The 12,460-nt window shown below is 39.7% G+C and overlaps 2 protein-coding genes across 3 annotated transcripts in view; both read right to left on the bottom strand.

Moving 5' to 3' along the window:
- The window catches only part of siah1 (siah E3 ubiquitin protein ligase 1), a 34,125-nt gene extending 27,090 nt beyond the window's left edge, over positions 1–7,035 (bottom strand). Inside the window, exons 1-2 of one of the 2 annotated variants that reach the window (XM_031294819.2) lie at positions 6,864–7,019; positions 5,858–5,942 (exon numbers count right to left, since the gene is read on the bottom strand). The gene's annotated coding sequence lies outside the window, so the exon portion shown is untranslated. Of the gene's footprint in view, positions 1–5,857; positions 5,943–6,863 lie in introns of both variants that reach the window. The other variant, XM_031294818.2, reaches the window with a different exon arrangement.
- A 3,911-nt stretch (positions 7,036–10,946) lies between these two features.
- Positions 10,947–12,460, bottom strand: part of n4bp1 (nedd4 binding protein 1) — a 41,910-nt gene continuing 40,396 nt past the window's right edge. The window contains exon 13 of the transcript XR_004104151.2: positions 10,947–10,957. The gene's annotated coding sequence lies outside the window, so the exon portion shown is untranslated. The remainder of the gene's footprint in view (positions 10,958–12,460) is intronic.

Consider the following 12,460-nt stretch of genomic DNA (forward strand, 5'->3'; position numbering starts at 1 on the left):
TCCGAGGTCAGAGGGCGCGTTTCCAACTTTGACCTTGGAAAATCAGACTTCCGAGTACAAATGGAACGCACTAAAATCCGATGCAGGTCGCTGAAGCAGAAATATTGTCTTTACTGTTACCCGTTTAAAAGTACATGCTTTGATTACATTAAGCATGAATGATTACATTAAGTCTCCATTTGCAATTATATATATATATATATATATATATATATATATATATATATATATATATATATATATATATATATATATACACATATATATATATATATATATATATATATATATAGGCCGGGACTCGATTAAAAAAATTAATCTAATTAGAGGCTTTGTAATTAATTAATCGAAATTAATCGCATTTTAATTGCATCGGTCGGGCTAACGTCCACGCTAACTCCTATGTGTTTTGCGTTGAGGTGATATTTGAGGCTCGATGTGCTGCGGTGATACGCAAATTCCTTGTTGCATAGCTTGCACACAACCATGCTCTTGTCGACGCTTCCATCCTTTCGTTTTTTAAAACGCTAGCAAGAACGCTAGTTGGTGCTCCAGTATAATCGGTCCGTCGAAACTCATTCATTGAAAAACGTTCCGCGGTGCAAAAATAAGTGTGGTTAAAATGATGTTATTTATTTTTTGCGTAATTAATTAACGCGTTAAAGTCCCGTAATTAATTAATCTTAATTAACGCGTTAAAGTCCCGGCCCTAATATATATATACTTACGCGACACACACATAGAACGTCGAAGGTGTGTTGTTGTTGCCATAGCCAGAAGACAAATTTTGTTTCAAAAGAAGCTGGAGGCAGCAAAAAAAAAAAAAACACCACTGGCTAAACTATTTAAAAATGGCGGGTTTGTTCAGGACACCCCCGTCTGTCGCTAGCAATGACGACGCGGTGATTAGTGACGATTCTCTCCGACCAATCAGTAGTCTGCAGGTTTTCACATCACCTTTTGGTATCACCTCAGCTCGCTTGGAACCTGGATGGAGGTGGTACTAAAAAAAAAGTACATGCCGGCAGGTGCCAGAGACTTTTTTTCATAATCGAAAACCAAAAAAGGCGAGTAGAGTCGAGGCAAGCAGATACCATGTAATGGAAAAACGCAATATGTATTCAAACTAAGGACATTTTGTCAGCTAGGAGTGCCGGAAAATAAATAAATTATATATATATATATATAATTTATTTATTTTATTTATTATATATATATATATATATATATATATATATATATATATATATATATATATATATATATATATATATATATATATATATATATATATATATATATATATATACACACACACACACACACACACACACACACACACATACATACATACACACACACACACATACACACACACTCTTTCCTTCAGGGACATAATTTGAGGTTGACAAAAAGGTAATACATTGCCATATATCTCAGGATATTGCAACATGTTTAAAATCGCAATAATATGGTATCGTGGGGCCTCTGGTGATTTCCACCCCTATAAGGTGGTAATGTTGTAGGCTTCCTTTGCGTCGGCAGTCACAGCTTTTCAACAGCAGGAAAAACCACTGAGTAACAGTGCAGCTCAGCAGCTTGCTAACATGGAGAAGCCACACAGAGCTGGGACATCAGGGCAGAGGCAAAACTCAACTATATACCCAAAAAGCCACACACCTTGCGTTTTAACAAGCAGACATGTGACTGACACACACACACACACACACAAAACAAACAAACACACAGGGACTCCCTTTGGCATTAGTAACAGATCTAGAATTACCTCACTGTTACAGAACCAATGAATCACTCTGTGTCTCTCTCTCGCCAGGCCGGCAGGAACAGCTGTCATTCTTGTGAGGAAGAGCTGAGCTTTATTCACTAGACACGTGCTGCTGATGTTGTGCCAGGACAGTAAAAAAAAAGGCAAAGGTCTGCTGTAAGGATGTCCCAATCAGCTTTTTTGACCTCGATCAAAATTGTTTAAATATTGAATATCTGCTGATACAGAGTCCCGATCCAATACTTTTAGTTGCTCAGATAATAGAGCCGCACACCATTTTTTTTGTTTACAAAAATAACTAAGTAAACAAAGTAACAAAAATAGGAGCAGTTAACCATAGTCCTCATGAATCCACCGGAGTTTAAAATTCCAACACAAAGAAAGCGGAAGGTAACGGATATCCGGCCGAAAAGAGTGTGATCCGGCAGAATTCCCGGCGGCAACGGAGCAATCCCGGAAGTGGAACGTCGTGGATACAGACTAACTGCATGCCAAATTAATCAGAGCACAAAAGGCCAATTTACCTCCTAAGTCACCTAATGACCGGTTGCTGATAAGAAATGTAGCACTCAAAAAAACTCGTTGAAATGGAGTCCGTCGCAGTGCTCACTCCACATAAAAACGCACCGGGGCTACATAACATCACTTCCAGCAAATTTCACAGAGAACAGTGAGGGCAGAACAGCATCCCTGATCTGTTCAATAAGTTATTTAATAGTGACTGTTTAATTATTAACATACAATTGAATTTTCCATTAAAGAAAAGTTACAAAAATTATTTGTGTATGTTGTCAATTTTTAGAAAAAAAAAAAAAAAAAAAAAAAAACAGAATCGGCAGGTCAGACCTTTACATTTGTGTTTTGGAAAGGTGAAATTTTCTTATTCTTAATGAAAATACTTGTTAGTTGCAGCCCTAGTATTAATCATTTGGTCACACAATGTGGCCTATGAGTCAATGCTTGCATATAAACTTACATATTTTATCTCTGCAAACAGTTCCAACCCTAGTACAAACAGTTACTGAGTTTGTGCCACTAGATCTGAGCTATATTACCTTTTCATCCAACAAAATAATGAAAAGCAAACCTTTATTTTCTTGCATTGAGTCTTTCCTATCCATGACATAAATCAGTCATCTTGGTATCTGTCAACATCCATCCACATATGAAAACCGCCACTGTGGCTACATTACCAAATGACTAAGCCTCTGTAAAAGCTATGAAAAACCCTTGGGTCAAGACTAGTTCATCTCGGCTGCTGCATTTGTGTAATACAGACAACCAACACTGTACAGAGCGTACTCAGCAAAAACATGAAGCCAATTGTTTTCCTCAGGATTGTATGCAGGTGTACTTTTGCTTATTTTAGCTCATCAGACCTCATCTCAAGACTGCAAGGGCATGTGCAGAGTGACTGCACTGCCTGTTAAGTTTTGTTGCACCCGTTAGGGCTGGACAATTTAGACCTGAGCCAAGGTCCAACCGGTCCAAATAACGGAACACGTGGCAATGAATCTCCAAGGCCTTTAAACAGAAAAGGTTTCAAAGGGATGTTGTAGTCAAGCTTTAGGCAGGTTTCAATTTGGGTCTAGAGAGAAGGCTTTCTACCTGGATTTATTCCCACAATCGCATCTTGTACTTGGTTGTAAATGTGTAAAGTCTGGACCCTGAATACTCTTTAGTGCCGTTTCAATGTGGCAAAAAATCACTAAATCTGTTGTGGTGTGTTAACAAGCTTCCTAAGGTACTTGGATAGACAGGACACACAGACCAGTGCATCACTGGTTTTCAATTAAATTATCCAAACAGGGGCAGATTTACAGACAAGTTAAAATGCATGTACAAATTATTACAAGCTGTGGGCAATTCCCATCTTTAACAACAAATGGGACAACCTCTCTCCTTATCGAAGCAATGCAGCTCTCAAGTCTGTCTTCAGCCTAAATGAATGAAAACTGAATCCATATTGCAACGTAATAATACTTCATTTTCAAATCCTAACCCGCAGAGCAAAAGGACTTCATGTCCATTCGAAATAGACCACTTTATATATAGTTCTGTCTCATTTCAACAAAACAGCCAATACGCCGTAGGTATTTATCAAGCTAATGTTGATAGAAGCACAATTTGTGTGCCATTAATAGTTGCAATAGAACCACCAATACAGGGATGACATTGAGGTTCTTTCTTTACAGTTTGTCAAATATTTAATGAATTGTAAACAACTCGGATTGACTCAGGGTGTTCCCGAGGAAATTGGTAAACAGAGTTTACCACCTCTGTAGAAGTCTTAATTCTTCTGACAGACTGCTTTGTCTTAAGGCCCGGGGACACAGAGCCGACGGCCAAATGTCGGCAGAAAAGGCAGTTGGGCTGATCAGTCTCCCCAAATTATTCAAAAAAGTGCCTCGGAACACACCAAAGCGACGAGACGTAATACGTCTCCATAACAGCAGGCGGAGCTAATCTGTATTGTCGCCCAAAAATAAAAAATAAAAATCGGCAGCTGATTGGATGAACGTGATACGCGGGTCTGGTTTCTCCGGAAATTCAAAGACAGACTGTCATGGCGGCTCGTTCAGAATACGATCTCATATTGTACTAAAATAGTTCACCGAAACGTGTTTCTGAAAACATTTTAAGCGAGAAATAGGCCATGCAGGTGCTGAATCTGTCTTCATTTCAGATCAACAAAGGTCAGTTTAAAAGATTTGTCAGATTTTGAGAGACTCTAGTCACGCTCATTCCGCTCCCCGTTTCCAGGTTAGCACTCTATATACCCAATCAGATGGGTCATTTGAGTCACACATTAAAAAGGGTGTCATTTTGCTGGAACGAATACAAAATATTTTTTATAAATATGTTGGCTAACGTTAGCTAATCTCTCTCTTCTCACCATGGCCTACCCGCATGTGTCACTCATGTCACGTCTTATGGACAATAACTTAGCGGTCCGAGCGGGGTCTAAGCTAACGTTACGTACCGAGTAACGTTAGTACAAGGGGGAGTGACAGGCTGCGGCTGGAAATCGTAATGAAGGACGGGAAATAGTTTTAACATGACTTTAAAAATCAACATCCACCGAGCCAAAGTGCTTACGTTAACATTAGTTAGCTCGTTCTTGTTTTCTAACTGCGTTGCGAGGTATAGTAACGTTAGCGTAGCTGGGAGCTTCATGGAGACAGCTAAAAGGTAATGTTAGCTGCCCTACAGCTGTCAGAGTTAGCTTCGACTTCATATATTACCTTCTAATCGCTGTATTCTCAGTAACGTGACAATCTGCAAGAAAAGGGTTGCTTATAAATCACTAAAAAAAAAAATATATATATATATATATAAATAATAATAATAATAATAATAATAAGGACAGCACCGTTTGGCTTGGTTATGACAAATTGTTTCGGCTGTACTTTCTAACATGATGTCATTGTGCTAACCGAGCACCGTTAGCCTTTACAACAATGCCGCTTCACTACACTTGTTAGATAATGTTTCATTACAGAGTTCTGTTGATTTGTGTTTGTCCTCATGGTGGAAAAGGAATGTAAACAAAGTTGCGTGCAGGTCCCCTCAAGGCCAGGCTAATGTTGGAAGTCCCTCTAGTGGACAGAACATGTAACACCAACCACATGCTTGTAGTGGCATTGACAATGCATAAGCCTGAGTAGTGTAGTACATATTATTTAACAGGCTGCAATTGAGCGTTAATTAAATCTTCAAATATTTAAAAAAAATATATCAAATGGAATTCAAATGGTATTATAGAGGAAGATTGACAGATTGTGTAAAGACTGAAAATTGTTGACAGAATAAAAAAAAAAAAATACTTCCCAACTGTCAATAAATCATCTCTCATCACCGCAGGGTGCAGGGCCACGGCAAGAGTTTTCAAACTGGCAAAGGTAACATTAAGCCTCAGTTTTTGGACTCTCATGTTGCAGCGTTTTTACATCTGAAGGTTTTGCATTGATGATGACAATGGGGTCACTTCCACGCACTGAAAGTTACTAAACTGATGTTGTACATTTTAGCCCTGGATAACTTACTGACAGACCTGGATAACTTACTGACCTTGTCTTTCTTATGGGTTCATTAAATGTGTTGACCTCACGTAATTCCCAGCATAGATCCATCCCCCCTCAACCTGAGCAGAGACCTTAATAGCCAGAATAACAACAAACAAAAGTGATCATTAACGAGTCTATTTTACTTAACTATAGTAACTTAAACATAAGGTCATACTGGGATACCATTAGTTTCGTTTTTGACAGCTTAGTTCATAACACATCTACAAGTGTCAACGTTAATAATAATGTGACCTGTTCAACTACTGCACTAGCAATGCACACAGAGGTTAACGTGTAATAAAGCAGATCAGAGCAATCTCATGAACAATTTAAAAGCTGACATTCACTCGTCCTCCCCTTCAAGACAGGTCATACACACAGTCACGGTGGATCTCTGACAGCAGCCGCAGTAGTTGCTTTGAGTAAACATTAGTCATCACTTCCTCTACAGCCGTCACTAAACCAGGTTATGCTAGTAACGTTGCTACACAAAACAAAGCCATGATGGGTTTCTGTTGACCTGAACTAACCTGCTTTGAAAGCACAATGGTCTGACAAGGCGGACATCGGCGTAGCCTAGCTGGCATCAACTGTTTCAGACATACAAGGCCTTGTCTTGCCGTAAAGCTGTACCCCCATAGCATACTAGCAAGCTGAGTCGGGGACTTGTTAGCTTAGCAAGTGTGTGAACAAGCTAAGAAACCAACACCATAACGTTTTTCGTGCACAGTTCAGTGGATGTTGACAACCACGTTTGCTCACCAGGCCTGCAAATCGACTGCACATCGCAGACAAGTGTGCATTTTAAAACGTCACGACAACAAACAAGCTAGCGACACGGCTAGCCAGCTTTCTGCCAAGCACAGCTAGCTAACAGCCAACATTAGCTAACACCGCGCTAATGAAGGAAGCTAACGTCTGCTACAGCAGGGCTGTTGTTTTCCTCAGTAACGTTACACACACTGCACTCGAAAATCCGATTTTTCACTTGCCACGGCACACCCGCTTACCTCGGACGAAATATCCTTCAGTTCACTGCAGATAAATGGGTGACTATATGGCGAGGTGATAGACCCAGGATCCCTTTTTGTCGTCGTTCATTCGGTGTACACACTCGCACTACTGCTGTAACAGAGACCAGACGCCAGGCGTTAAGTACCAGCCGCTCCAGAGCGCGCACAGTTGTTGAAGTTTGTCGCGGGAGCGCGCTCTGCACGAATCGCATATAGTAGGCTCCAAATATAAAATTCATCATTTCAAAATAAATATATGCATATACATACTTGCCTTACACTCAGTTTCCAACTTTGGTATTGTTTGTATCAATTTCACCCAATATGATATTCAATTAATCATAAATAAACTCACCCTCCACATCACACACGCACGCACGCACGCCCACACACACCTGCAATATCCCCCAGAGTATCAAGGTTGGCAGTTAGCAGTGCTGTTTACGTTTCATGTTACTTTCACATCATTTTGCTTTCACTTCTCCAATTCACCCAGAAACTGCACGTGTTTAAACCCAAAAGCTATACAATTATTTGAAAAGTTGATAATTGAATGTGAAGCAAAAAGTCTTCAAAAACAAGTGTGGTTACCTTGAGATGAGTATCAGTATGAGAATCTGTATTGGCATTTCACTAGCGTGCATAGAAAAGGTACTAAAAATGGGACATTTTAATCATGATGTCCCTTAATAACACATGGTATGATAATTTGGGCTGCTGTCAGTATTTTCTTTTAATTTTTTTTTACAGCAAATTAAAATAAGGTGACAGTCTGAAACTATCACGCTTCCTAACACAAAACCAGGGACTCAGCAGTTGAAATTGCAGCCATGTGATTCAGTCTTGATACTGAGCATGCATGTAACTAGGTGAGATTAAGATTAAGAGGTCATGTTGCTTCCACCATAGTAATCTGGACATAAGGGAGTCCCCCTACCAACACTGGGAGTATCAGGAGGGGCGAGAGATTGGAAGAGAGAGAGGAGAGACAGAGAGGAGTGTGGTGAGGGGGTGGGAGGGGCTACACAGGCTGGGATTACTGAGAAAGATTGGTTATGTAAGTGCATTGTCCCAGTGGGCTATAGCAGCAGTACAGGACGAAGCAGACCACATCTATCACATGTAGAGTTCATCAACATTACCTCTTTTTCTGGATGTAAACGATATGTTTCTTATTTATCCTTGGTATGTCATCTCCTTATCCAGTAGATGGTTAATATACAACTAATTTTCCTAGAGTTATAGGTTATGTAACACATTGTTTTCTGGACAAATAGCATATACCACTTTCTATGTGAATATGCATTCTCTACACAAAGAGTTTACCATCGTTAAGCCACGCTAGCGCTGGGTTTTAAGGACGGCAATGTCGATCGGTCCACCACTTTGGTCCAGACTGAAGTATCTCAACAGCTATAAGTTGGATTGCCATAACATTTTGCAAAGCCATTCATGCTCTCCTCAGGATAAAGCCTAATGCTTTTGGTAATCCCCTGACTTTCCTCTAATGCCACCATGAGGCTGACATTTGTGGTTTTTATTGAAATGTTTTGACAACTGTTGGATGTCGTTTGTTGCAAATTTTCATGGTGCACAGATGATTGTCATTGATGGTCATTGTGAATTTGGTGATCCCCTGACTTTTTTCTTAAAGTGCTCATATTATACTCATTTTCAGGTTCATAATTGTATTTAGAGGTTATATCAGAATAGGTTTACATTGTTTAATTTTCAAAAAACACCATATTTTTGTTGTATTTGTATTTGTTTTTGTTCTACATTGCTGCAGCTCCTCTTTTCACCCTGTGTGTTGAGCTCTCTGTTTTAGCTACAGAGTGAGGCATCTCACTTCTGTTCCATCTTTGCTGGGAGTCACACATGCGCAGTACCTAGGTAAGGACTACTAGCCAGTCAGAAGCAGAGTATGAGGGCGTGCCATGCTAGCAGCTAGGCGAGCATTATAACATGTTACAAAGTGACGCACGTTCGTCTCGGAAGTAAAGGCTGGACTACAATAGAGCTGTTTGGAGCACTTTGTGAACAGTGTTTTCTGTTGGAGATGGTAAGTCCCTTTGGGGTGGACTTTGGGCTTTTTCACTTTGGAAGCCTATTACATGCACAAAAAAGATAAATAACAGAATAAAGGAAAAAGCCATAATATGAGCACTTTAAGCGCCACTATGACATTTGTGGTATTTGTGATATTGGACGACTCGCAATTGCATTTGGTACTGACATATATGTCCCCCTCAGAATGAATTGTAATAACTTTGGTAAACCCATACCTTTCTATTTAGTGCTATCATCAGGCCATTTAGCTCAAAGCACCGCTTACAGAGCTGCTAGCATGGCTGTAGATTAGTTATCCACTATACTGTATGTTTATAACCATGTTTATACCATGATTATTCCTTCAAACTAAACTGTAAACTCTGGAGGGTAGAATAAATAGAAGGCTATACAAGTCAATTACTGCTTATGAATTTTTTTAAAGGAGAGAATTAAATGTCTTTGCTAACTGGATCTTCACTGGCCAGTTATTTTCAAACTCAACGTCATGTAATGAGCTTTTTGGATATCCAGTTGTGGATGTTTTGGAGAGAGTTATGAAGTGAGCCCACTTCCTTATGATGATAAGAAGAATACAGTGTGGGCAGACAAAGAAGGAATGAAAGTGCAGAAAGAGCGGCAAGGAGTATGTGGGAAAGGGGTTGGGGGAAGGAGGGGAGAGGAAGTGGGGCGATCCAAACCCAAGAGAATGTTAAGCTGTGCTGGTATGCTGTTAGAACTTGAATTTCTGGTCGGACGTAACAACATACACGTTGTTTTATTTATTTTTTCTGTATCCAAGTGAAAAGGAAAAGACACTGGAAGAGAGTTTTGAGGAATGGGAAAATGTGGAAGGGAGATGTCAAGGAAGAGGAGAGGGGAGGCTAAGGAGAGAGTTTGAGAGAAAGGGAGGAAGGAAGTGAGGAGACAGGGGTGGTGGATGAAAGGAAGAGGGGAGAAGGGCAGAGACAGGAGAGGGTGCAGTGGAACGACAAGTTAAACGAAAAGGAGAGAGTGAGGGAGGGGAAGAAGGTGACTGGGAGCCGGAAGAACTGAACTGAATCAGCAAATTCCAAACGTTAACGCTGTTTGGCAGTAGATGCTTATCCTGAAACCAACGCAAATTCTTAGCTGTGGATTTCTCACGCTCCTCACTGAGGACTTGTTTACTGCTGAGATTCTTGTGGAGAACCCTGACCGGACTCGGTCCTTTAAGCTCCAGCTCAAGTTGGCTGACTGCGACAGAGGGAGGTCAAACGTGAGAAATAGCTGAGTTTAAGGCAGGCAGCTGGTTGCATTGGGAATGTGCATGGTATTCAAAGCATTTGCTGCTGATGATGTGGCACTGTGTAAGAACACTTTCTCTGAATATGTTTGTCTGAAAATTAATGTATCATATATTATCATATATCAAATCAATTTTGCGTGAAACCGCCTGTGTGTGTGTCTTTGTATCCGTGTGTGTGATTGCTGCCGTTTACCAATGATGCTCTGTTGCTCTTTTAGTGTTTCAAGGGATTTCGATTATTTAAATAAATTTTTTTTTTGTGTGAAATAAATAAAGTATTGTTATTTTTTTTATAGATTTTTTTTGGGGCATTTTAGGCCTTTAATTCCACAGGACAGATAAAGACATGAAAGGGGAGAGAGAAGGAGAATGACATTCAGCAAAGGGCTACAGGTCGGAGTCGATCCCACGGCCGCTGCGTCGAGGAGTAAACCTCCCTATATATGTGCGCCTGCTCTACTAACTGAGCTAACCCGGCCACTAAAAGTATTGTTATTTTCATGGTCATGATTATTATGGCCTTCCCGGCATCTTAATTGTCTTATCCTGCTATGTTTGTAATCAAGTGTTTGTCTTTTGATGTCGTTTTAGCCTAAATCACTGATAATGATTGTAAGTGCATTTTATTTTATTTTATTACCCTGTGGCTAATGCGCACTTTGGTCAGCGCGAGCTGTTTTTAAATGTGCTATAGAAATAAACTTTACTTACTTACTTACTTACTTACTATTATTGGTAAATTGAAACCTATATCCTGTGATTTACAATAACATTTTAATACTTGAATACGTTTAGGGGTGCCATATATGTACTAAAATATGGAACGTGAAAAAGATTAAGTATAAAAAAAAACGCTTGTTTACACATCTAAGAGTCCAATTCTAAAAATCCACAGGGAGACAAAAGTATTTGCTCTGTTCTTCCTGAAATCTAGAGTCAAACAGTGTCACTGTCAAACTAGTTGTGCAGTAGCCATGCATGCTTTGCATGCAAAGGCCTCTCATTGCAACAAGAAGCACCCCCAATCTGTCCCAAATTAGACTGCTTGGCCCTGGCCTGCAGGGAATTTCCCCAAAGCAATCTTTTGGCTGGAGCAGACCTGCATTCGATAAGCATCAGTATTTATCCCTGCAGTCAGGGAATAATCTCTAGACATACACACATTGTCAGTGTTGGCACATTGTCACTTTGCCTGAAACACAAGCTACATGCATTTGCAAAATGAGAGCCAGGTTTGCGAGCTGCATGTTGCTTATGTAATGCTGCTCCTGGTATGTGTTTGTAAATGAGTGTTTCTTGTGTCTCTGAATAAACAGATACACTAAGGGATAGTATGATAATGGGAATCTCCAACTAAGAGGTTCATATTTTTTCTTTTTTAATTATTCTGGTCAATAAAGACAAATATGTAATAAGTTTCCCTAAGTCCATGTGTTTGCTTGGCAGGGATCAGGCTGGATGGGATCTGCCTGAAACACACACCGCACACATTTGCATGAAGGCAAAGAGACTGAAAGGTGTGCCCTCCTTATATAAGCGTTTACCTCATACGTGTGTCTGTGTGATCTCGACACCTACAGGGCCTCCCCCCCTTAAAATTCCTCCTTATCCAATATCAGGAAGCACAATATTGAGTTTCACTCTGGCAGGATTGATTACCTTTTGGCATCCGTGGTAGCCTGCTTTGCTTTGTAGCAGCAGACACTCGTGTGTCTACATGGACACAACCTTTAACTGTTGTCTTCCCGTCAACTAGGAAACTTTCTGTTTTTTTCTGGGTCAAAATTTAAAGTACAAACTTTTTTTTCAACGTTTTGATCGTCTTTTTCGACACTTTTGTCACTTTTTTTTAAAACAATTTTGTCACTATTTCCAAAGTTTTTGTAGATTTTTTTTTTTTTTTTACGTTTTTGAATCTTTCTCTGACATTTTTGTCACTTTTTTCAACGTTCTTTTATCGTTTTTTCCCCCCCAAATGCTATAGAATTGGAGAAAAAAAACCCAAATTCAATGAAAATAGTGAACTGAAAAACTGAAAAAGTTTTCAAAAGTTTTAAAGTGCCCATATTATGAAAAAAAAAATCACTTTTTTCTGGGATTTGGGGTGTTATATGTCTCTGGTGCTCCACACGCATACAAACTTTAAAAAAAAAAAAACATCCATGCTGTTTTGAGTGAGATACGGTTTCTGAATGTGACCTGCCTTCAGTCTCCGGGTGAGCTGTTCAAAATCTGCAGGGCTTTTTACGTCACTAGC

The sequence above is a fragment of the Sander lucioperca genome, chromosome 7 (assembly GCF_008315115.2).
Source record: "Sander lucioperca isolate FBNREF2018 chromosome 7, SLUC_FBN_1.2, whole genome shotgun sequence".
NCBI lineage: Eukaryota > Metazoa > Chordata > Actinopteri > Perciformes > Percidae > Sander > Sander lucioperca.